Below are 21418 nucleotides of genomic sequence, written 5' to 3' on the forward strand. Positions count from 1 at the left end.
GGGTGCCTGGGGGTCTCAGCCCGGGGAGGGCATGACTGCTGGTTTTGGCTGAGGTCATGATCTCAGGGCGGTGGAATTGAGCCCCAGGTCTGGCTCCAAGATCAGGGGGGAGTCTGCTTGAGATTCTCCTCCTCTGCCCCTCCCCTCAGTAGTGCACATGCTCGCTCGCTCTAAAATAAATAAATAAATCTTAAAAAAAATTGATTTGGAATCCTTTGTTGCTAACCCCATTTCCCCCATAAGCCTTGTTATTTCTAGCGTATGATTTCACAAAAATTGGAAGAACACGTACATCCTTTTATAGAAGAAATGTACTACAAACTCTTTTCAACGAAGATAAGTAGAATTTGGCTGGGGTGGGGTGGGGTGGGGTGGGGTGGGGGGAGATAAAAGAGAGCATTCCAGTTCTGGCAAGAGCATCAGCAGCTCCCAAGTGGATACAGTGTGGAACCTTCTGGGAGGGGGGGAGGAGTCCCCACTGGCAAGCTAAGCTCTGAGGAGTGGGCAAGGGGGTGGTTTTGAATAGAAGAGTTTTAAATTCGGAATTCTCTGTGGTAAAGGGCTTCCGAGAGCTTCTGGAACAGGAAGCGGCCTGCCTGGGCCGCGTTCTAGACCCGTGACCCGCAGGCCAGGCGGGTGGGGAAGGGATGCGGTGCTAGGGACGCGGCGAGGGCCCTCAAAGCACGGAAGGTGGCAGTGGGCCAGGCCAGCATGTGCGGCCCCGGGGACCCTACCCCGAGAATCGGCGGGGCAGGAGCTGGGCCGCGGGGTCTGCGCTCAGGCAGGTGGTGGAGAAAGGAACCCCGGACGCGAGGCGGGGACGCGGGGGCCGGGGTGCTCCTCGGGGCCTCGGACGGCTGTCGCCCGAGCTCGTGGCCGTCGGTCCCGTGCTTGCTGGCAGCCCGGGGGCTGGCGGAGGGGAGCCGGCGCGTGGGCCCCTCGGGGGCAGGGACGCCCGGGCGGGGGGCGCGGAGCCCGCGGGCGGGGAGGAGGGTGAGGCCGGGGATCCCCGCCCCGGCGTCTTCCCGCGCGGCCCCCCGGAGCTGCCCCCGGGCCCCGCCCCCCGGGATCCCCTTTCGCCGCCAGCCCCGGGCCCCGCAGGCCACGCCCCGGCGCCCCGCCCCCCGCCGCGGGACAGCCCGGCCGACCCTCCCCAGCGCCGGCCCCGGAGCGGGACGCGGGCGGCCACCGGGCGGCGGGGCCGGTCCGGGCGGGAGGCTCGGCGGCCGGGCTCTGGCCCCGCCCCGCCCCTCTCCGCCCCCCGCCCGCCGGCCGCCGAGGGCGGCGCTCCCGCCTCGCCGCCTCCCCGCGCGCCCTCCTCCCCGCCTTCCCGAGCGGCCGGCGGCCAGGCGGACCGGGAGCCCCGGGGGCGGCGAGCCCGGAGCCCGGTGAGTCGGGGTGGTGGGGCCGGGAGGGGCACCGGGACCGGGACCGGGACCGGGAGGGGGACCGGGAAGGGGCGGCGGACCCGGACCGGGACTGGGAGGGGGCGGCGGACCCGGACCGGGACCGGGAGGGGGACCGGGACCGGGAGGGGGACCGGGAAGGGGCGGCGGGCCCGGACCGGGACCGGGACCGGGAAGTGGGACCGGGAGGGGGCGGCGGACCGGGACCGGGACGGGGAGGGGGACCAGGACCGGGAGGGGGCGGCGGACCGGGACCGGGACCAGGACCGAGAAGGGGACCAGGAGGGGGCGGCGGACCGGGACCGCGACCAGGACCGAGAAGGGGACCAGGAGCGGGCGGCGGACCGGGACCGGGACCGCGACCGGGCCGGGCCGGGCGTCGGATGCTGGAGCGGGAGCGGGCGGGCTCCGGGCGGCGGGGCCGCAGCTCGGGGGCCGCCGGGGCCGGGGCCGGGGCCGGGGCCGGGGCCGGGGTCGGGGCCGGGGCCGGGGTCGGGTTCGGGGCACGGCGGCCCCACGCCCCGGTCTGCGCCCCGGGCCGCGGCTCGGGTCCGAGGGCCAGAAGAGCGAAGGGCCGTCCTCCTCCGACCGTTGTCCGGGCCCAGGGCGGCCCCGGGTCGGGCGCGAGCTGCCCCGCGGCACACGGCGAGGCGCGGTCGGGCCCGGGCCGCTTCCTGCGTTTCCCGTCCTCTTTCTCCGGTCGTGGGCGTAGCTCGCAGGTCGGCCTCGGGGACCCGCGCGTGGAAGTAGAACTTGGGTCTGGGACCGCAGAGCAGCCGGCGTGCACGGGAGTGTGCGGAGCGGGAGCGAGGAGGTGTGAGCGCGGCCGGGTCCCCCCTCCCCGCCCCCGCCCCGGGGCCGCTACCTCACGGCGGCGGCGGCGGCGGCCCCAGGCCCTTGGCTCTCGCGGCGGAGCGCCGCCAGGGCTCCGCGAGGGTCAGTGCCGAGGTTTTGGCGCTAACCTTTCCTGGGTGTTTCTGATTGTTTCCTCCTGGTCTTGAAAAAAAAAAAAAAGACTTCTTTTCAAGTTTACCAGATAGGGAACACATGGCTAGTGGGAAGAATAAATGAAAGATACAGAAAAGAAATAAAGTCCAAGATTCTCATTTCTTTCTCTCTTTCTCTCTCTTTTCTTTTCTTTTCTTTCTTTCTTTCTTTCTTTCTTTCTTTCTTTCTTTCTTTCTTTCTTTCTTTCTTTCTTTCTTTCTTTCTTTCTTTCTTCTTTCTTCTTCCTTTCTCTTTCCTTCCTTCCTTTCCTTCCTTTCCTTCCTTTCTTGAGAGACTCAGAGACCCAGGCAGAGGGAGCAGCAGGCCCCACGCAGGGAGCCCGATGCGGGACTCGATCCCGGGTCCCCCGGGGTCACGACCTGGGCCGAACCGCCGAGCCACCCAGGCGACCCCAAGACTCTCACTTCTTTTTGCTGTCAGACTGTGATAGGTTTGTGATTCATCTATTCAGAAATCTGATGCTAATGAAATATTTGAGGGATTTGAAGTAATAATCACTGTTGTGGTATAATATTTTTTTCTAAGTGGTCACAACAGAGGGCACATAGTGTGTGTGGTTGTGGTTTGCAAAAGGTGCAGCAAACCTTTTATGCCAGGAAAGAAGACATGGTATGTTGCGGGAGATGATGCGGGTGGGGAGGGAGAATCATTTGTCTTTAGAGCAGTCCAATTAGGAAGAATAATTACTCTACAAATGAACATTCTCAAATATAATTTGAAACATGGTCCATGAACCAGTAATTTGTCTTTAGGAGGCAAAAAGGATCTTTGTGGTTGAGAGCAAAGCGATACCTTCTGGAAAAAGTAATGTATACTGCTCATCCACATAGATGGCCTCAAAATTGATGGCACTTGCCTACGAAGACGTGTGGACTGATGAATTAAAGAGAATTCACTGTAGAAACTGGATAGGCCAGAAAAGAAAATTCCGTAGTAGAAGACAGAAAAACAACATATAGAACAGTATGTAGTCCTTTTTAATGAACATTGTGTGCAGCTTCTCAAATTCTTTATTGCAAAGAATTGACCCAGTAGGAGGCCAAAATACTGGAGACTCAAATTGGTGCTGCCACTTACTGTCTGAACTTTGGACAAGTTACTTAAGTCCTCTCAGCCTTGGTTTCTGTGTCTCTAAATTGGTGGCACTAAGAGTTCAAGTCAAAGACTAACTTTAAGATTAACTAGGATTACTTTTGTATAGAGTTTGGGGTGGTGCCTTGTGCTAAGTGCTCAGAAAATGTTAAATGTTGATTGTCAAGTATTTCAAATGCCCTAGAAAAAGCAATGCCATTCAAAGAGCCTGAATGGATACCTGATTTAGAGCGAACTCTGGTTGCTTAGGCAGACGGTGTGTTGAGGCTGTACCCCTGCCTCTGGCAGCCCACAGACAGGAATACTTGATCTTTCAAGAACTTACAAGCTGCAGCTTTTTGGCCTATTCTGGTCAGCCTTCTCTGGGACTCCAGGTCTAGGGAGTACAGGCTCTGTGTGGGTCGGAGGGCAAGAGCACGTGTATGGCCTGAAATTCCAGGCCTCACTGACCCTGTGATGGCAGTTCTTAGGTTTCCAGTCCCATGAAAGTAAAGATCCAAATTTTGTTTGATGAAAAACAACAACAACAACAACAACAACAACAACAACAATGAAACTTTAGTGGTGGACACAAGGTGTCCTGTCTTTGGAAATCCTAAAAGCAACATTTTACTCAATGCTTATGCTCTTGGCAAAATACAAACAGTAAGTAAATATCTAATCTCTAGAATTTTTTCCCAAAAAGCTACTTTAAAGTATGCTTTGGAGCTAATGATACACTGCCCAGAGTTTTTATTAAGGTTGTATCTAATACAAAGTGAACAAAAGGCATTCTTAGCAACACACTATTTCTTGAGCAGGGGAATTATGCTGTATGTTGTTCTTCCAATTTAGGAGGACTCCCTATTTGCTCATTCATCCATTCTTTTACCCTGTCATTCAGCAAATACCTATGAAGCTTGTACCATGGGTTAGGCTCTGTTCCGGCCTCTGGTAACACAGCAAGAACCAAGAGTAGGCCCCTTCTCTCACAGAGGTAGACAGTTTAGTTGGGGAAGCCACCTCTGTGTGCAAAGCACCTCCATAAACTCGGAGGCTCTTTTTTCGGGGGGGTGGGGTGGGGGCTCTTTTTTTTGATTTAGAAGAGTACTGGGAAAGCAGAGTGCTGGTTGTGCTTCCCTTCCACAAGCCAGCCTGCTCAGAGGGAAGTGACCTGGCTGCAGGTAGTGACAGGGGACAGCCAGTCCTATGGCTTCTCTGTGGGGATATGGGAGAAAAAGGGGGCTCTTTTTCCCATGCTTTGTACAAGTCTGTGTCCAGTTTGAGCAGTGGGTAAGTAGAACCATCAGCCAACGTGCCATGAAAACAAATAGTTTTTTTTTTTCTCTGAGATGAGATTTCTGAGCCTCAGAAAGGCAAAGAAGGAATTAAAGATCAGTTTTGATCATCCGCTTATAAAACCCAGATGTGTCCAGGGAAGAATCTGGTGTGGCACTTGAAACACTCACCAATCCCTCCCTGCGTAAGGCATGACTGAGTGAAAGAGTAAAGAAAAGAGTGTATGCTTGGTTCCTCATGCTCCCTCTAGGTTTTCTTTTTCATTACTTTTAAAATAACATAACATTAATACATGATGGGATAAGAATTGCATGATTGGAGTCCAGGAGGCTTGCCAAGGTGTAAGGTAGTCAGGGCTCTGAGAGTGGTGTGGCCTGGAGGGGAGGTTGTGTAGGATGTCCCTGGGGGTGTGAGCTGAGGAACCTGAACTTCATCTCCAGAACTGGCTGAACAATGGAGAATTTGCAGCAGGGCATTGACTTGCTGCTTCCTTGTATTTTAGAAAGAACTGGGTGGCCGTGAAGTGGGCTGGGTGACAAGGAGACCAGAATGGGTACAAGTGAGTTGGGTGGCTAGGACACGAGTCCAGGAGGGGCTTGGAGAAGAAGGCAAGAGGCCAGGAGAGACTGGTCACACGTCCTCGGTCATCTTTGCATTGTGGGCACTTAGTGAGACGGAGTCTGGGGTGACTGGTCTGGTCATGGCGCCATTCGCTGAGGTAAGCAGCTGCGGGGAACGTCAGTTTGAGGAGATGGTGGGGACTCATGAGCTCAGTTGAATCCCAGACTGAATTGTGAGCCTTCCGGGGAGAGATGCCCAGCAGAAAGCTGGGTACACACGCAGGAAGAGAGGTCCGAAGCTAGAGATGAAAGGTGGAGTGATTTTTATAGTAGTGACAAGTGGTTGCCTGGTTGTTGGAGATTTACTAAAAGTGCTCAGGGTGAGAGTAATTTGTGTCCTTGTAACAGATTTTTTCTCTTTCATCCTTCCAACAGCCCTAATGGGGATAATTAAGCCCCTGACCTTGGCCTTAAATGACCATTTTCTTCCTGGTGTTATTTTACAGACATGGTGAGATCTGTTTCTGTTATTTTGACCAGAAATCATTGAGAGGAATATACTTAGAATGGCTCTGAACATACTTAATAGCTAGGGTGTATGACTGGTGAAATTGATGACACCCCCCCCTCCCCGCCCCACACACACACAGCATACACACAAATCCCAAAATTCATATGTGGAAACCCTAATCCCCAGTGTGGTAGTATTTGGAGGTGTGGCCTCTGGGAGGTGATTAGGTTTGGATGAAGTCATGAGGGTGGAGTCCCCATGATGGGATTAGTGTCCTGAGGAGATGGGAGAGACCAGAGCACAGGAGCTCCCCCTCCACCACAGAGAGAAGGCTGCCATCTACAAACCTGGGAGAGGATTCTCACCAGGAACCACAGCTGACAGAGCCTTGATCTTGGACTCCCAGCCTCCAGAACGGCGAGAAATAAATGTTAAGTCACCCAGTCTATGGTATTCTGTTATAGCAACTTGAACTATGTCATACGGCATGTGTTATATTTAAGAAAATGTAAGATGACCTCTACTTGCTGAGAAAGTAAAGTACTTTTGTGTGCATCCATAAAATACTGAATATGGTTAAAGAGGTTTATTATCTGCATGTTTTCTTAGCTAAACCGTAATACCATCAGCTAGGTCAAGAGAAGGACCCAACTTGGACTCTGAGACGTGCCAGATAAGAAAGGAGAACCTCAGTGTATTTTGACTTTTCCTCCTGTGGGTTTGTTCTGATTTGAATTTAATACCATGTTTGTTGATTAAGTGGTGTTTTGGACACTATTTAAAAATATTTTAGTCAAAATTAAGGAAGACTTCCGAGGTGTTTACTTGGATGAATTTTTGAGGTTCCAAAGTAGGACAGTGCAGCCAAACTAGCTTTTAAGCTCTTCCCATGGTTTCTGAAACATTAAGTACTGAATTCTCGAGTCAGTTACGGTATTTGAGTGAAGAATATTGATGGTTTCAGCAGGTCCGTAACACACAGTCTTTAACAGCTCCTGAGGTGACATTAGCAATAAAAGCAGTTATTTCCTTGTGTCTTCTGTGTGTAGAGAATAGCCCATGAGGTGTCACCAGGTGTCCTGGCTTCTGGCAACTTAAGGGTAATACACCTCACAGCCTAGGCTAGTGTATGAGGCGAGGGTGTTACAGTAGGGGCCTTTTAAAGCACTCCCTGCATGTGGAGCTGAGGGTATGTCAGGGTGAGCTGAGTGTCTCATGTCCTACAGGTGCACAGACATCGAGGGATCCCTGGATGGCCGGAAGGGAGCTGCACACATGCTTGTGGTCCCCAGGTCTTTATTTCCAATGGCTCCTTACACCCTTTCTCCCAACACTAATTTTCTCCCCTTCCAGAGGTTTCTGTGTGAGGACATGGTGAGGAGATGGCCATCTGTAAGACAGGAAGAAGGGGGCAGCCCGGATGGCTCAGCGGTTTAGCGCCGCCTTTGGCATGGTCCTGGGGTCCCCGGATTGAGTCCCGCATCGGGCTCCCTGCATGGAGCCTGCTTCTCCCTCTGCCTGTGTCTCTGCCTCTCTCTCTGTGTCTTTCATGAATAAATAAATAAAATATTAAAAAAAAAAAGACAGGAAGAAGCCTCTGAATCTGTAGGTGCCTTGAGAACTTGAACTAGGAGAATTAACTTTTGTTTTCATGTCCACAAAGGAGAGGCTTATCCGCCTTCTTTTTTGAAGTCACCATATGGCCCTGGAGGGCTACTGCTGTTAATTTGAATTTCATTCATTTGTGGAATAATTAAAAGTGTGCAAAATAGAGCCCAGTGAATGCTTGTTAAATTGCAGGCCTGCTATTTGATTTGTGCACTGTTAGGCCCCCTACTCCTGCGGATTTAGGGTTAAACCAGTGGGGATTACTGACTATTGTCATTCTGTGTAACCAGCAAGAACACCACCCCTCACCCTTGCCTGCTTAACTGGGGTGCCACTGAAAGGAAAACTGGTAGCAGTAAACCAACTGGAAGGATGTAGACCAAACTTTCAACTGTTCACATTGGGCTAGTGTGATTACAAGTGACTAGTTATTTTATTTATTTTTCTCTTTTTCAGATTTTCTGTAAATGGCACGTTACTTGTAAAATCAGAGCAAAATAGTTGGTGGGTTTGTGTGCATGCGGGTGCACATCGTTTTGGCCACAACACTGCCCCTCTCCTTGAATCTGTGGTGCATCCATTATAAAGCAGGTTTCTGCTTTAAAAAGAATTGCAATTCCTATTTATTACAAATATAGTTGCTCATAGTGGGAGGCTGGGGATACAACCAGGGTTGGGTGCTGTGACCCACAGCCAGAGTGGGATGGCTTCCTCTGAACTATAGGGATGAACCCACTCCTTACCATATATTCTTTATGTTTTCGTAAACCTTGTTAATGTGATTTGAAAGGTGTTTCGCTTCTATAAGCAGGTAAATATCCTTCTGATAGATAGGAACTCATGAATTAAATCTGGTGAGAACTCAATTAAATAGGTACTACACTGACATGTTAGCTTTCTTTCTTTTTAAAAATTATATCCGTGTTCATTAGAACCCAAACCAGCAGTGAGATTTGAAATATCCCTTTAGCAGCAATCTCTCCTCGTGCCTGGAAAATCAGAGGGGTGCTTTTTCCTCTACTGATTCTATTGTTCAGCATTTTCTTTCTTTCCACACTGAGCTGTGTTGTCAAGGGCACCTGGAGTTCAAGCTTCCTTTCTCCTGGGGCAGGCTGCCGTTGGGCCGAATTTCACATGTTGTTTTCCAGTTTTCAGGCAGCTAGCCAGTTGTTTAAGGATGGTTGTAAGCGTGTGGGCAGTAGCTTCATTTAATGTTTAGGTAAGCAGTGCATGGCACACACTTATTCAGGGTGGTTAACCTCTTAACGTTTTTAAACTTTTTCTTTCTATTGCCCGTAGACACCAAATTTTCCTGAAATTAAAAATAATGGATTGGATAGTCTGGGAACTGCAGACTTACCTGTAAGCAGTCCTTTTGTCTTAATAAATGACTGCCACTTGTGTATTCAGTATAGACTTAAGAAAAACATGGGCCACAACTTTAAAAACAGTCTAAAATGCCATCCAAGTTTTTAAATGGCTGTCTATTCCTAGAAGATGATCGTACAAAGAGAAGTATGTCTAAACAGATACTTATTCTCTGTCATTTGCTCATTTTTATAGTAGCCCTTTCAAGGTTCTTCTGTACTGGGAGCTCATAATTTGCTGACCTAATTACTAATTCTGCATGGGTTTATGCTGTACTATGTGCTGGCTTATGCAGGTGACTGTGGGTCTTTTTGATGTGAATCCTGTTGGTAAATGAGTTTACTTAGGTCGTCTTGTCTGTATATGTGTTTTTTCAGTTTGTGTTGAGGTCTGTAGTTTTTTTTCTCTTAGTAAAGAAAGGGCAGCATCAAAGGGAGCTAAGCTAAGACTCTAACCCGAAGCCTAAAAGGGCTGTTAGTCAGGTAAAGGAGCCACTCTTAATTATAAGAACCCAAATGGTGGTGGTGATGAAAAAGTGGGACAGGTTGTGTATTCACCTGTGCGGCCAGGTGGCCAGGGGACTGTTTGGGATCATCTGAACAGCTTTGCTGTGGAGGGGCCATTGCTTCCCCTGGCCTGAACCTAGACCCGTGGACCATAAGAGTATGTTAGCGTTCTTGGCAGCTACTTTAGCCAATACAACTGGCGTGTTTTAAAAACATTTTAAAACGAGAAGTGCCATCAGGTTAGATTTCCTCTTGCTTACGGGTGTGTGTGAGATTGTTACAGTCTTAACCGTGGGACTTCCCGTTGCAGATAATTTTGAATTCTAACGTGGTCATCGGTCATGTCAGCCACCCTGGGCTGTGTGTTGTGTTCCTCGATACATTCTGCTCATCAGTCATTGAAGTTCTCAAGAGTTCTTTTGCTGGTGCCGCTCTGTTGAGCCTCCCCCTGTCATTTTTCTGGGTCCTCTTAGTAACCAGGGGTGTGTCAGCCTTTGTAGGCGGCCAAAGGGTAGAGGGTTGGAGTCTGTGCCAGTGTACAGAGGAAGCTAATCATACTCGTGACCTTGCCCTCATTAACAATGTGTTGGAATCAAGAGAGCCAGCATTCCATGGTATTGTTTGACTTTGGATCGTCTCTATTGATTTATGGTCATGGGGTCCGTATTTCAGCCTTCTAAGGAATGTAAGAGCCAGAGGAGAATGTAAGAGATTATCAGTATTTATTGACTCTAACTCCCTAAAAAGTTGGGCTTTGGATCATCAGCTAGTTGTTGTACCCTGTGCATGGTGATTTGGCGCCAAGACAAACCAAGACTGAAAAACTTGAGGGAAGAAGGCCTTTGAGGGTCTCGAGCTTAAGTGGGTAGGCTGATGACCTGGGGGTAAAATCTCACATCAACATACTCAAACTTCAGTGTGCACAAGAATTACCTGAATCTTGTTACAATGCAGATTCTGCTTCAGCAGGCTCAGGTGGGGCCAGGGACTCCATGTTTCTAGCAGGCTTCCTGCCACACTGATGCTGGCGGTTCTGTTGCAGACACTCTGAGTAGCCAGGCCTCACATGCAGCTGGGCTACGAATAAGACTATGAACTAGTCAGCTGGAGGCTGGAACTTGTAAAGTGTGATAACCAGGAGGCACCTCTGGGGTCTGACTTTGAATTGGTTGCCTGCTACTTAGGGCTGGTCTCTATTGGCATGAGACTGAGGGCCGGTAATGGCCCCCAGAATAGCTGTGTAGTGTTTCCCTTTAGTCCTTAGAACAAGAGTGTTCTGGAGGGTCTCTGAGGTGGGATATGATTGACCTAAAGGGTAGGTTTTGTTTTTGTAAGTTTTAGTTAAGTTGATTACCTCATTACATGTTGACTATATTCCATAATTTTATTCTATGTATTTATTTTTTAAAGATTTATCTGAGAGAGAGTAGGAGAGAGAGAGAGAGATAGAAAAAGTGCATGTGTGTGCACACACACACTGGGAAAGGGAGGGAGGGAGAGAATCTTCAAGCAGACTCCCCACTGAATGTGGAGCCTGCTGTGGGATGAGATCACAACCTGAGCGGAAACCCAAGAGTTTGCCGCATAACCTACTGAGCCACTCAGGTGCCTCTATATTTTATAATTTTAACTAGATAAAGAAGGCTCTTTCTCTAATTGAACCTGCATTTTCCCATATTCTTTGTAACTTTGCAGTTAACGTAATTACAAAGTTTTTTTTAAAAGTTACGTATTTTGGGGGGTATCATTTATGAAACTTGATACCCTACTGGGCTCGCTGACTATAAATAAGTGTATGTATGTATGTATGTTCATAGACCTCTCCCCTGAGGTTTTTGACTTTGTAAGACTGGAGTGGGTCCTGGGGATCTGTATTTTTTAAACAAAGCTTCTAGGTAGTTCTTATGGTCAGGCAGGTTCTAGAAACACCAATGTAGAGAAACATTGATTTAGAAACCCATCTGTCTGAGCCTGTGATGTTGACCATGTCTGAGGGACACCATTACGTGTTCTTTTCTTAGTCTCTTGGGTACTTGGTTGTGAAGAGCTGTCTTCTGTCCCTGTGGAATCAGTTTAGTTTTTATCTTGACACGTGCTTTTATTCTTACAGAGAGTCCCTTACCTTAGATGGGACCAAATCAGAGAGTCCTTTTTCAACAGTGTAAGACGTCAGTTCTATGAAGCTGTTATTTTTAGGAAGGTTTTATAGACACTGACTATGAAGTGCTTTCGGGCATTCTTGGAAATACTAGGCTATAAGCTTTGGACCTCTGTGGAGAAGTCTAAGGAATGTCCTGCAGCTGACTTTTCCCACACCCTCTCCTACTTTGGGTTAGACAGACAGCTGGGGATGATGAGTGTCCCATTTTGGAGTAAATGCTGCCTAGAAATGGATAAGGAAGGGGCCCTCATCCTCCACAGCCAGTTTGGTTCTGATCCAAATGAACCGACAGGTTGAGGACTTGGGCTTCCCAAGGATATCATCCTATCCACATTAACCTCCCTTTCTTCAAATCCAGGATACATCTCAGCCCCACCCTGGAGGCCACATCAGTTTATGAAGCAGATGAAGTAGGAAATGGTGTGATGGGACTGGAGGGGTGTAGAAAGGGCTTCTTCCCTGGTGATTCTGACACTCTTACATTCCCATCAAAAACTACATTAGAAGCAGCCCTCATGCCAGAGATCTGTGGTTATTTGAATCTTTATTACTAGTGATTTCCTGACAGGTACACCTGCAGCATCTGTCAGGGACATCCCCGTAGGGATGGTGTTAAAGACGGTCACTGAGATTAAGAAGATTCCTGGTATGTCTTGAATTATGTATGACAGCATCACCCCCCCTCCCCCGCCCCGATCTGCTGAGTGGGAGTAATAAACAGATCTATTAAAAATAGAGTGGGGGATCCCTGGGTGGCGCAGCGGTTTGGCGCCTGCCTTTGGCCCAGGGCGCGATCCTGGAGACCCGGGATCGAATCCCACATCAGGCTCCCGGTGCATGGAGCCTGCTTCTCCCTCTGCCTGTGTCTCTGCCTCTCTCTCTCTCTCTCTCTCTCTCTGTGACTATCATAAATAAATTAAAAAAAAATTTAAAAAAATAGAGTGGAATTCACTTAACTGTCGTGCCTTAAATTCTGTCATTAGAGAAATTTGGGTGAAATGCTTCTCTTTAAACCTCTTATTCAGTAGGACAGGTAATACATTTCTTATTTACACCTTAACAAGAATAACTTCATCAGATGCTTCTCAAAAGCAATTAGCTCAGATCAGTGGATGAAGAGAGTGGACTCTGACTTTGATGGGGTGAAGTGTGGGCTCTGGACAAGGAGAGCAGTGCCACAGAGGATGGCTAGATGCAGCAGGCACGTAGGGCAGTCACCAGCAGCCAGGGTACCTGGGAGGGCACCAGAAAGAACAGGTCCTTGTTCACTGTGTGTGTGTGCATGCATGCGTGCGTGCACACATGCTGTGTTATAGGGACTCGGATAGCCTTGATCATGTGTGTGGCATGTTTCTATCTCATGAGGCTAGTTCACATATACTTGACCAGTTGTAATGAAAAGCCAGGTAATTTATGTAAGAGAACTAAAATTAAACATTGTGATTATACTTGGGATTGTTTTGTTCTTTTTTAAAAGTCCGTTTAATTTTCAGAGAAAAGCTTGGGAAATTATTCAGGTTCCCAGCCTGCTTATTAACAGGTGAACTTGACCGGTAGGAGAGCCCCTCCTTCCGCTACGTAGGAGCTTTTTCCCAGTCCATTCTGAGAAGGGCTTGACTCCTCCGAGACCCCGTGCCACCTAGAAAGTGTGTGTTGTCTCATGCTTTCTCTCTCTTAATCTGCAAAGAATAGTTCATAGTTCCTGGCTGAACTCTGAACTTGGACATCCTCTCTCTTACCAAAGCCAGAGCTTGTTTGAGTGTTACAGTGTGTTTTCAGAATAGCATGATGATGAGTTGGGAGATTATATTTGCCCCTGCTGGCTGAATAGGCCTGAAATGATAGACAAGTTACACAGAAGTACATCCCAGGCACCAGAACCCTGGAAAGTTTTATGAAGACTGACCCACACCCTCATTGATGGCCATTTCCTACCCCTGCTGCCCCCAGAGCCCCTGCTGTGTCTTTAGATTGGGCTTAGGGCCCTAATTCTAAGATTCACAAGATGTTCCTTCATGCTCTTGGGCAGAGTCTTGAGATGAAACACACACCAAACCAACCCACTCTATTACAAATAAAATAGCTTTGTCTTCAAGGGGTGCTGGTTTCCTGGTGCCCAAGAAAGGTGGGAACACACAGCCTGTGAGTGTTGGAAAGCACTGAGAACCATCTATCCTGCCTCCCGTGGTGTGACCATGAACTTGTTCAGTGACCTTGGACAAGTCACCTTACTTCTTTGGGCTAGAGAACATGAGGGGAAGAATCTAGGCCTGAAATTATTATTGTAGGGGAGTCTGTCGGTCTGGGTATTCAGTCATTTGTTCAGCACAAGCTTCCTGAGCCCCTCAGGGAGCTGAGAGTCTGGTAGGGGAGATGGCGAACAGTAGTTACCTGGTGTGGGCAGTGAGGGGTGCAGGATGGATTGGCCATGTGGGGCCCACGAGAGGCCATTAGACGGCGTGGGCACCACCTGCACAGAGCAGCGGTGGAGGCCGGGGAGCTGGGCTGTGTGGCCTTCGGGTGCGGTGTAGCGGAGGCTGGGGATTTCTGCAGCATTGCTGTGCCCCTGGACTCCATGGTTTGCTTGACCTGCTGGACATCCTGCAGCTCAGCCACTCTCGCTGTGGCTTTGCCCCAAGAGGGGCCAACTCCGGAAGCTGAGTGAGGTTGGGGCACGCGGTGTATCCCCATGATCTCTGTTAACCCGAATACTGTGTTTATGTTTTGGAGATATGTTTTGGAAAGAAAAGCAAGCACTATAGAAACATAAGACTATAAAAATTTGTCTGCTCTTTAGAGAAATAGACTTTTATTGGGAGGAAGGGTAATTTTTTTCTTTCTTAGAGAAGATAGATATTCAGAGAGAGAGGGAGCTGAATCGAGCTTTTCTCAACCTCGAATTACTTGATGGCTCCTGGGCGTTGGTATCTCTGTAACCACAGAGGGTGCTCCACACTCCAGAAAGAAACCTGACCCTTGCATGCAACCACATAGAGCTTTCTGGATGGCCTGTTTCTTTTCTGGAGTGGTCAGATTCTATATCTAGGTGGGAGGAGAAGCATTTTATGAAAGGAGAAGTGTGTGCTCACTTCGGCAGCACGTATACTAAGGGTGGAATGATACAGAGATGAGCGTGGCCCCTGCACAAGGACGGCAGACAAATCTGGGAAGCATTCCGTATTTAAAAATCAATGAATGAGAGGCGCCTGGCTGGCTCAGTTGAAAGAGCACGCAGCTCTTGATCTCGGGGTTGTGAGTTTGAGTCCCACGTTGGGTACAGAGATTACTTTTAAAACCTTAAAAAAAATAAATAGAAACCTTTAAAAAAATAAAAATGAATGAATGAATGAGTAAATAAGTGAGAGAAGTGTGTGTCCACTTTACTGACACTGGAGTTCCCTTTGCCTGCCCTAAAGCAAATGCAGTCTGCAGAAGGGGATGTGGCATTTCTTGGGGAAATGAAATCCTCCCACAGCGGTGGGCCCTGGCCTCTCTACCCATCAGTCTGCAGGGCTAGGAGAGGTTCCAAGCACCGACAAAGTTATGTATTTTCTTGTAAACAAAAATGAACATTGTAAGTAATAGACCAGGCCAGCCCTATGCTCTCCCCAACCCCTGTCCTGATACCGCACCCATTTAGTGCTTACTGCCTTTAGGGAGCATCTGAATCACCTGGAGGGGGCAGCCCTAGTGGCTCGGTGGTAGCGCCGCCTTCAGCCCAGGGTGTGGTCCTGGAGACCCGGGATCGAGTCCTGCTCGGGCTCCCAGCATGTAGCCTGTTTCTCCCTCTGCCTGTGTCTTTGCCCCCCCCCCCGATGAATAAATAAATAAAAAGTCTTTAAAAAAATAAAAATGAATCACCTGGAGGGCTCCTATCTATCTATCTATCTATCTATCTATCTATCTATCTATCTATCTATCTTAGAGATACTGTTTATTTATTTGAGAGAGAGAGCATGAGCAGGGAGGAGAGGGAAAAGCAGGCTCCCCACTGAGCAGGGGGCCCAACATGGGGTTCAGTCCCAGGACCCTGGAATCATGACCTGAGCAGAGGCAGAAGCTTAATTGACTAAACCTCCCACACACACCCCTGGAGGGCTTTTAATAACACACACTGCTGGGCCCCACCTCCAGAGATTGAGTTGCTAGGTCTGGGATGGGCTGAGAATTTGCATTTCTTTTTTTTTTTTTTTTTTTAATTTTTTTTTTTATTGGTGTTCAATTTACTAACATACAGAATAACACCCAGTGCCCGTCACCCATTCACTCCCACCCCCCGCCCTCCTCCCCTTCATTTCTAACACATTCCCAGTTGATGCTGCTGCTGCTGGTCTGGGGACCACACTCTGAGAACCACTGTGACACCAGGCACTCGTGGACTTCCTGGAGGGTGTGTTGGGGCAGGACACTCCCCATGGGGTGTCTGCCTGTGGGGAATTGCCCCAGGCCAGAGGAGATAGTAATTCAGAAGTAGTGGTTCCCTGGAATGCCAGAGGGGCCCCTCTCTCTCTCTCTCTCTCTCTCTTTCTCTCTCTCTCGGTCCTCCCTACACAGACCAACTATGGCATTCGGGGTAGCTGAGTTGGACTCTCATTGCCTCCCTCTGGCACCTTCTTGTCTGTGGTGTTCCTGGACCATGTTACTTTCCTGTGTAAGACCCTTCATAGATTCGCCTTGGCCTTATTCTCCTAGAATGGCTGCATGGCCTTTTGTGATTCCCTCCTGTTACAGCTATATGTCTTGCTAGTCTTCCTCTTGGCCCCGAAATACTCCAGTGGTCATTGACCCCTTTCTTTGGCGAACTCACTATATTCTTCTTGCTTCCAGGGCATCTCATTTTGTGGGTGCTTCTACCTGGCAGGCTGTTTGCTTGTCCTCTTAGTCTGGACAACTCCTGCTTGGCAGACCTCAGCATAGCCATCACCGGCTCTGGCGAGCTTCCTTTGACCCCACTAGGACCAGCTAGGGCTTCTGTAAAGGCTTCACATCACCTTGTATTTTTCTCTCTTCAGCTCCTATCAGCTGCATCAGGCTCCTGATGACTGCCTGTTTATTTCTCTGTCTCTCTGGATTATAAGCTCCGAGGGGCGGTGAACCCATCACATATTCATTCATATGACTCTAGGCATGGCATGGTTGTTCTGTGAGATGGGTGCTGCAAGGGAGGAAACCAAGGCACAGGTAGGCTGCGTACCTGGCTTTCAGTTACCCTGTCACTGAGTTCCAACACTGGGGTTTTAACCCAAGTCTCTGTGACCCACCCTCCCCCAGCCAGGCTTTCTGCTTGGAGACTGAAGAGCCCTGGGCAAGGTCTGCAGGTCTGCCCTGGAAACATTAAAAGACTGCTTGTTCCAAATTAACAAAAATGGCCCTTTCCTGTTGTTTTTCAGGTAAGCTGGGAAGCAAACTCTTGAATTTACGGCTGGATTGTGGTTTTTGCTCCTTGTGAAAGGGCGCTCATACAGGTAAGGACCAGCTCATGCTCAGGTGGGTTGTAGGAAAACTCTAGCCATCATGATGCACTCTCATGACCACCCAAAGTTCTCATTCATACCAAGGAAATCTGTATATGTAGGGAGACATTACCTGTAAGGTATGAAGTTGAGACTTAATGGGGTGAAGATGTGTACTTGACTGGCTTTCTCCTGGTCGTTTGTTGCTGGCCTTCTCACTACCAAATTCTTTTCTTTGAGACGGGCTCCCTTCTCCCATCCATGTGAGTTGGTCCTTTGGAATTCTTTTCAGAATTTTAGTTTTCATTTGTTATTGTCAGACTGCTTCAGCGAGAGGCTTTGTGGAGCATAGTCTTTCCCCCAGCTTTACAGCAGAACCCATCACTGCTTTTCGGCTCATGCGGCCGCTCGCTTGCTAGGTGAGCTTTACTTCTGCGTTCGCACACAACTTTTTCCTCTAGGCTGTGAGCTCCTTTGCTGCCATCTCCCACCACCTAGCATGTTTCCTGGCATGGAAGAGATTTTCAACAAATGAATAAATATGTCTAATGAAAAAGAAAAAAACCAAACCCTTGTAAGCTCAGCTATGGCTTGGCCACAAAAAAGAATCATAATGTATTTCTAAACCAGTGAAGTGATTCATAGAATGCCTTTTTGGATCAGCTCTATGCCTTTTTGCTCATATTGCCATGCATAATTGAGAATTTACCATAATATATTAAGTCAATAGGAATTTAGACTCCTCCCCCTGATGAAAAGGGTAAGTTACACATTTTCGTGTCATTGTGTGGAGTAATAAGCGGGTTATGGAGCACTAGTGTACTAAACCACAGCCTGTGGCCACGAGCAGCCAGCCCTCTTGGCCACCCTGGGAGAGACCACTGTCAACCAGACCCCGGGTGCCCTGGTCAGCCCTGGGATTGAACATGTGTCTAAATGTATAGGCAGTAAAGGAATAAGCAGTAGACTTTCCCAATTTACAACTGAGGAAATAAAAACATTTCTGAGTGGTTTGGGCATGTGTTTTAAAACACAGTTGAGGTTTAGCTAATTCTAACAAAAAGCTTTTAAATCAGTGCGCAACCCAGTCTCCCCCAAACTTCTCAGTACAATGGGTTCCTTGAGGTGTGTGCTAACTGGCTCAATGCCATTTTGCTTCATCCTGTGGGTGGGGAGTAGCAACCTCCACGGTGGTGGTTCACTGAATATTGAAACCAGAGTGAGACCTGGGTCTTCACATAGGAGGAGAGTATGGTCTTGAGTCTTTACTTTTGCCTTCCCATCTTGCTGCTACATTAACGCTACTTATCATTCAGCCTTTCCAGCTGCTTTGGTTAGGAATTTAGTGAAAGACAAAGCAGTACAAGAAATTTGACTCTCAGCTGACCCTATTCGTGTTCTTAAAATTTCCTAGGGCTGGGGAAGAGTGAGGACTTCAGCTTTGCCCAGGAATTTCCAGTCTCCGTAGAAGCCAGTTTGTCTCTTACACTTGAAAAATAAATTGAGGAAATTAATTGCGACTTAAAAGCCCAGATGTTAAAATTGGAGTGAGTTTTAGTTTTTTAGTAGCTTTGGGAATTTGAGGTATTCTTGCCTGTTATGTGTTGCACTATCACTACAGAAGCTGAATGTCAGGTGGTGGCTGTGTGTCTCCTCTTTCCACCGCCAGATCCTTGGGGAGTGCTTACCAGTTGGTAAGAGTTAGCAACTCACGGAGCCTCTAGAAGTTACCTGATTCTCAGAGTGACTCCTCTTTTACAACACGAGCCTACTGTAGTTAGAAAGAGAATGATGTAGGTCAAATCATCAAGGTACTGAGCTGGTCCCCCTCTCTACGGGGCTCTCACAAGGACATATGCATTCAGACACGCTTCACTAGCCTTCTCTAGTTGAATCTTGACTACCCCACTTCATTCTAATTAGCCCAAGAAGTGATATAGTTCCTGAATTTTCTTAGAGTTCTGAACTTTGTGTTTTGGGGGAGGGAGGTTCTTCTTTCATGAAATGTTTACTGTTTCTAAAGATGGGTTTCTGGTGCCTCAGCAGTAGAATTTGTATATCAGGGCCTGTGTGCGTGTGCGTGTATGTTTACTATAGTTGTTTGGAGTGTTGGCCTTGATCCAAAGACACTGTCCAGCATGGGCCCCTTGTATCCAGGGTAGACGTTTGGGAACCATCAGAGCAAAGGCAACCAGCGGACACAGCAACTGTGACTCCAGTATCATTAGCGTGCTGGTCTCTGACTGGCCACGTCCTTCATCGCTGAAATGCCAGGGAACCCAGACTTCAGCTGCTTGCAGATACACACAGTAAATGGTGCCTCTCCCTTCAGGTGTCTTTGATTTTTTGGTCAGGCTTCAGCCTTTATCTTTTTTTCTTCTTAAGAAGAAGTAAAGTCTCCAAAATAGGCTTTCAAGTTTCATTGCCAAGCTGCACCCAGGAATTGACATCTTTGGGAAGAGTTTGCTTTTTTTCCGTGTTTAGGGCACAGCCAATGCATCATTTAGGAGCCACTTTGTACTTTGATCAGGTCGCTTGTCAGCTGTGATTTGTTGGCTGGTTTGTCTTACTCACTATAGGAGCTTGTTGTTGATGTCAAAGGTAACTTACAAGTACTTGTTTCCAGGTAGACTTGCTTGTAAATGGAATATCTTGGACTTTGGCTTTTTTAAACAACTGTTGTTTTGATCATTCTCACGTCCTCTTTCAGTTAAGAAATGGCTGTTGTCAGTTTCTTAGCATCTTTTTACAATTACAGCCCTGAGTTGGAAGGAGGCCTTTGGATAACTAGTCAATAAAAGTAACTTTCCCAAATAGGTAAAAGAGGGTAAAAGAATTTCCTCTTTCATCTCTTTTAATGATGAAGAGTAAATACTCTGCATTTTAAATTTTAAATGGTTGCTTTTCTCTATAAAGCCTTTCTTACACGTGGTTTGTTTCTGAGGCTCCTGGAATCCTGTCCTCTCAGGTCCCTTCTGGGCTTCTGCAGTCGTGCTCTTTCAGGTCTCTTCCTCAAAGCTGGAGGAAGCCCTGCTTGGCTCCCCTTATACCACCGCCATTGATGCTTATCTTTCCTCTCCTTTATTTCCTGACAGCCAAGCCTGGGGCTCACCTCCCTGCCTTTCCCTCCCGCCTGCCTGGAGTTGCTGCAGAGTGTCCTTCTCCCCTTTATGGCCACAAACTGAAAAAGAAAACAAATAGCTGGAGCTCCCATTGCAGCGCAGCAGGCTGGGGAAAATAGTCCTCACTCTCCTTGTTCCTAGGTTCAAAGTGCAGTTAGTATTTTATGGGGGTGATCAGCCCTCCCAAGGTGCGAGTTTGAGGGGGCCTGCATCTGAGCCTGGTGGACAATTAACTGTGTTGACCTCTTCTTTTTGCCTTTGCCTTTCTGGCTGAGTTGACATTAATGCTCTGAGCCAGAAGGGGCTGCTGCTCCTTTGAGCGGAGCACCAGGCAGGGGTGGAGAAACATCTGATCTTGTTCAAAGGGGATGTCTCTGAAGCATGAAGATTGAACTGATTGTGACCCCACCCTGGAGGAAGGAGAAGCGCCCTCTGGAGAACAGGCCTGGAGGAAGGAGCTGTCAATTACTAATCCCATTGGCTTGTGGGTCTTCGGGGTCTTAGATCTGTTTAAAGGAGAGAGAATTGGGGTTGAAGGTAATAAAATAGGCCTTAAATTAGAGGAGCAAGGGGTCATTTCATCTAATTTTGTGGTTGTTACTGAGGAATAAAAGGCAGAGGAGATAATTTCATTATCCTCTTTGAGGTCTTTATCATGGTGGGATGGCATTTGGGGATGCAGCGGAGCCTCGAGGGCGCTGGCCTTTCCCCTCCCAGCAGGCCTGCGCTGTGTTTCTGGGCACCAGGGGAGGGCCTGGGGAGGCACAGTCGCCATTCTGGGCACCAGGGCCGGGAGCACAGGTTCTCCGGCTCTCTGAGTTAGGGACTTCACAACAGTAGATCCCAACAGGTGTGTGTCCCAACATGGTGGAGCTCTGCCAATCGCTCAGGAACGTGGCATTCACCCTGAAAATAAAGGAACCACCAGGCAAGAGAGCGCCTTTAGAATCAGGATCACGTGCTTTAGTTCTGGGGCAGGCTTGCCAGTCACCTGTTGACACGTTTATTTATTTGGAGCATGATGGTCGTCACATGCCTGGCAGCGGAGTAGCGTTCAGGTGTCACATCTTACCGGGGGATCGGCAGAAAGGTGAGAGCTGTGCTGCTCTTTGCTTGGCGCTGTCCTGTCCCCGGTGTGTGTTCATGTCAGCCACATCCCAAAGCCCTGCTCGGGAGGCATGTCCTCCTACCCGGGTTTACAGAGAAGAGAGTGAGGTGGGGAGAGGCTCGGGGTCTTATCCTATGTCTCCCAGGAGGGCAGTAGGGGAGCCGGGCTTCCCTCCGGACTTTTAACTTTCAAATTAGGTTCTCTCTGGTCATTATGAAAGAAACCGAGGAAAGAGGA

At 48.7% G+C, this 21418-nt stretch overlaps 1 protein-coding gene and 1 non-coding gene across 2 annotated transcripts in view; both read left to right on the forward strand.

Annotated features, from left to right (window-relative positions):
• The first annotated feature begins 1246 nt into the window (after positions 1–1246).
• Positions 1247–21418, forward strand: part of LHFPL2 (LHFPL tetraspan subfamily member 2) — a 153751-nt gene continuing 133579 nt past the window's right edge. Inside the window, exons 1-2 of the mRNA XM_025438374.3 lie at positions 1247–1388; positions 16889–16963. The gene's annotated coding sequence lies outside the window, so the exon portion shown is untranslated. The remainder of the gene's footprint in view (positions 1389–16888; positions 16964–21418) is intronic.
• Positions 14580–14683, forward strand: LOC112654180 (U6 spliceosomal RNA). Its single transcript, XR_003132847.1, has one exon. It is a non-coding gene; the product is annotated as a U6 spliceosomal RNA (small nuclear RNA).

The sequence above is a fragment of the Canis lupus genome, chromosome 3 (assembly GCF_003254725.2).
Source record: "Canis lupus dingo isolate Sandy chromosome 3, ASM325472v2, whole genome shotgun sequence".
NCBI lineage: Eukaryota > Metazoa > Chordata > Mammalia > Carnivora > Canidae > Canis > Canis lupus.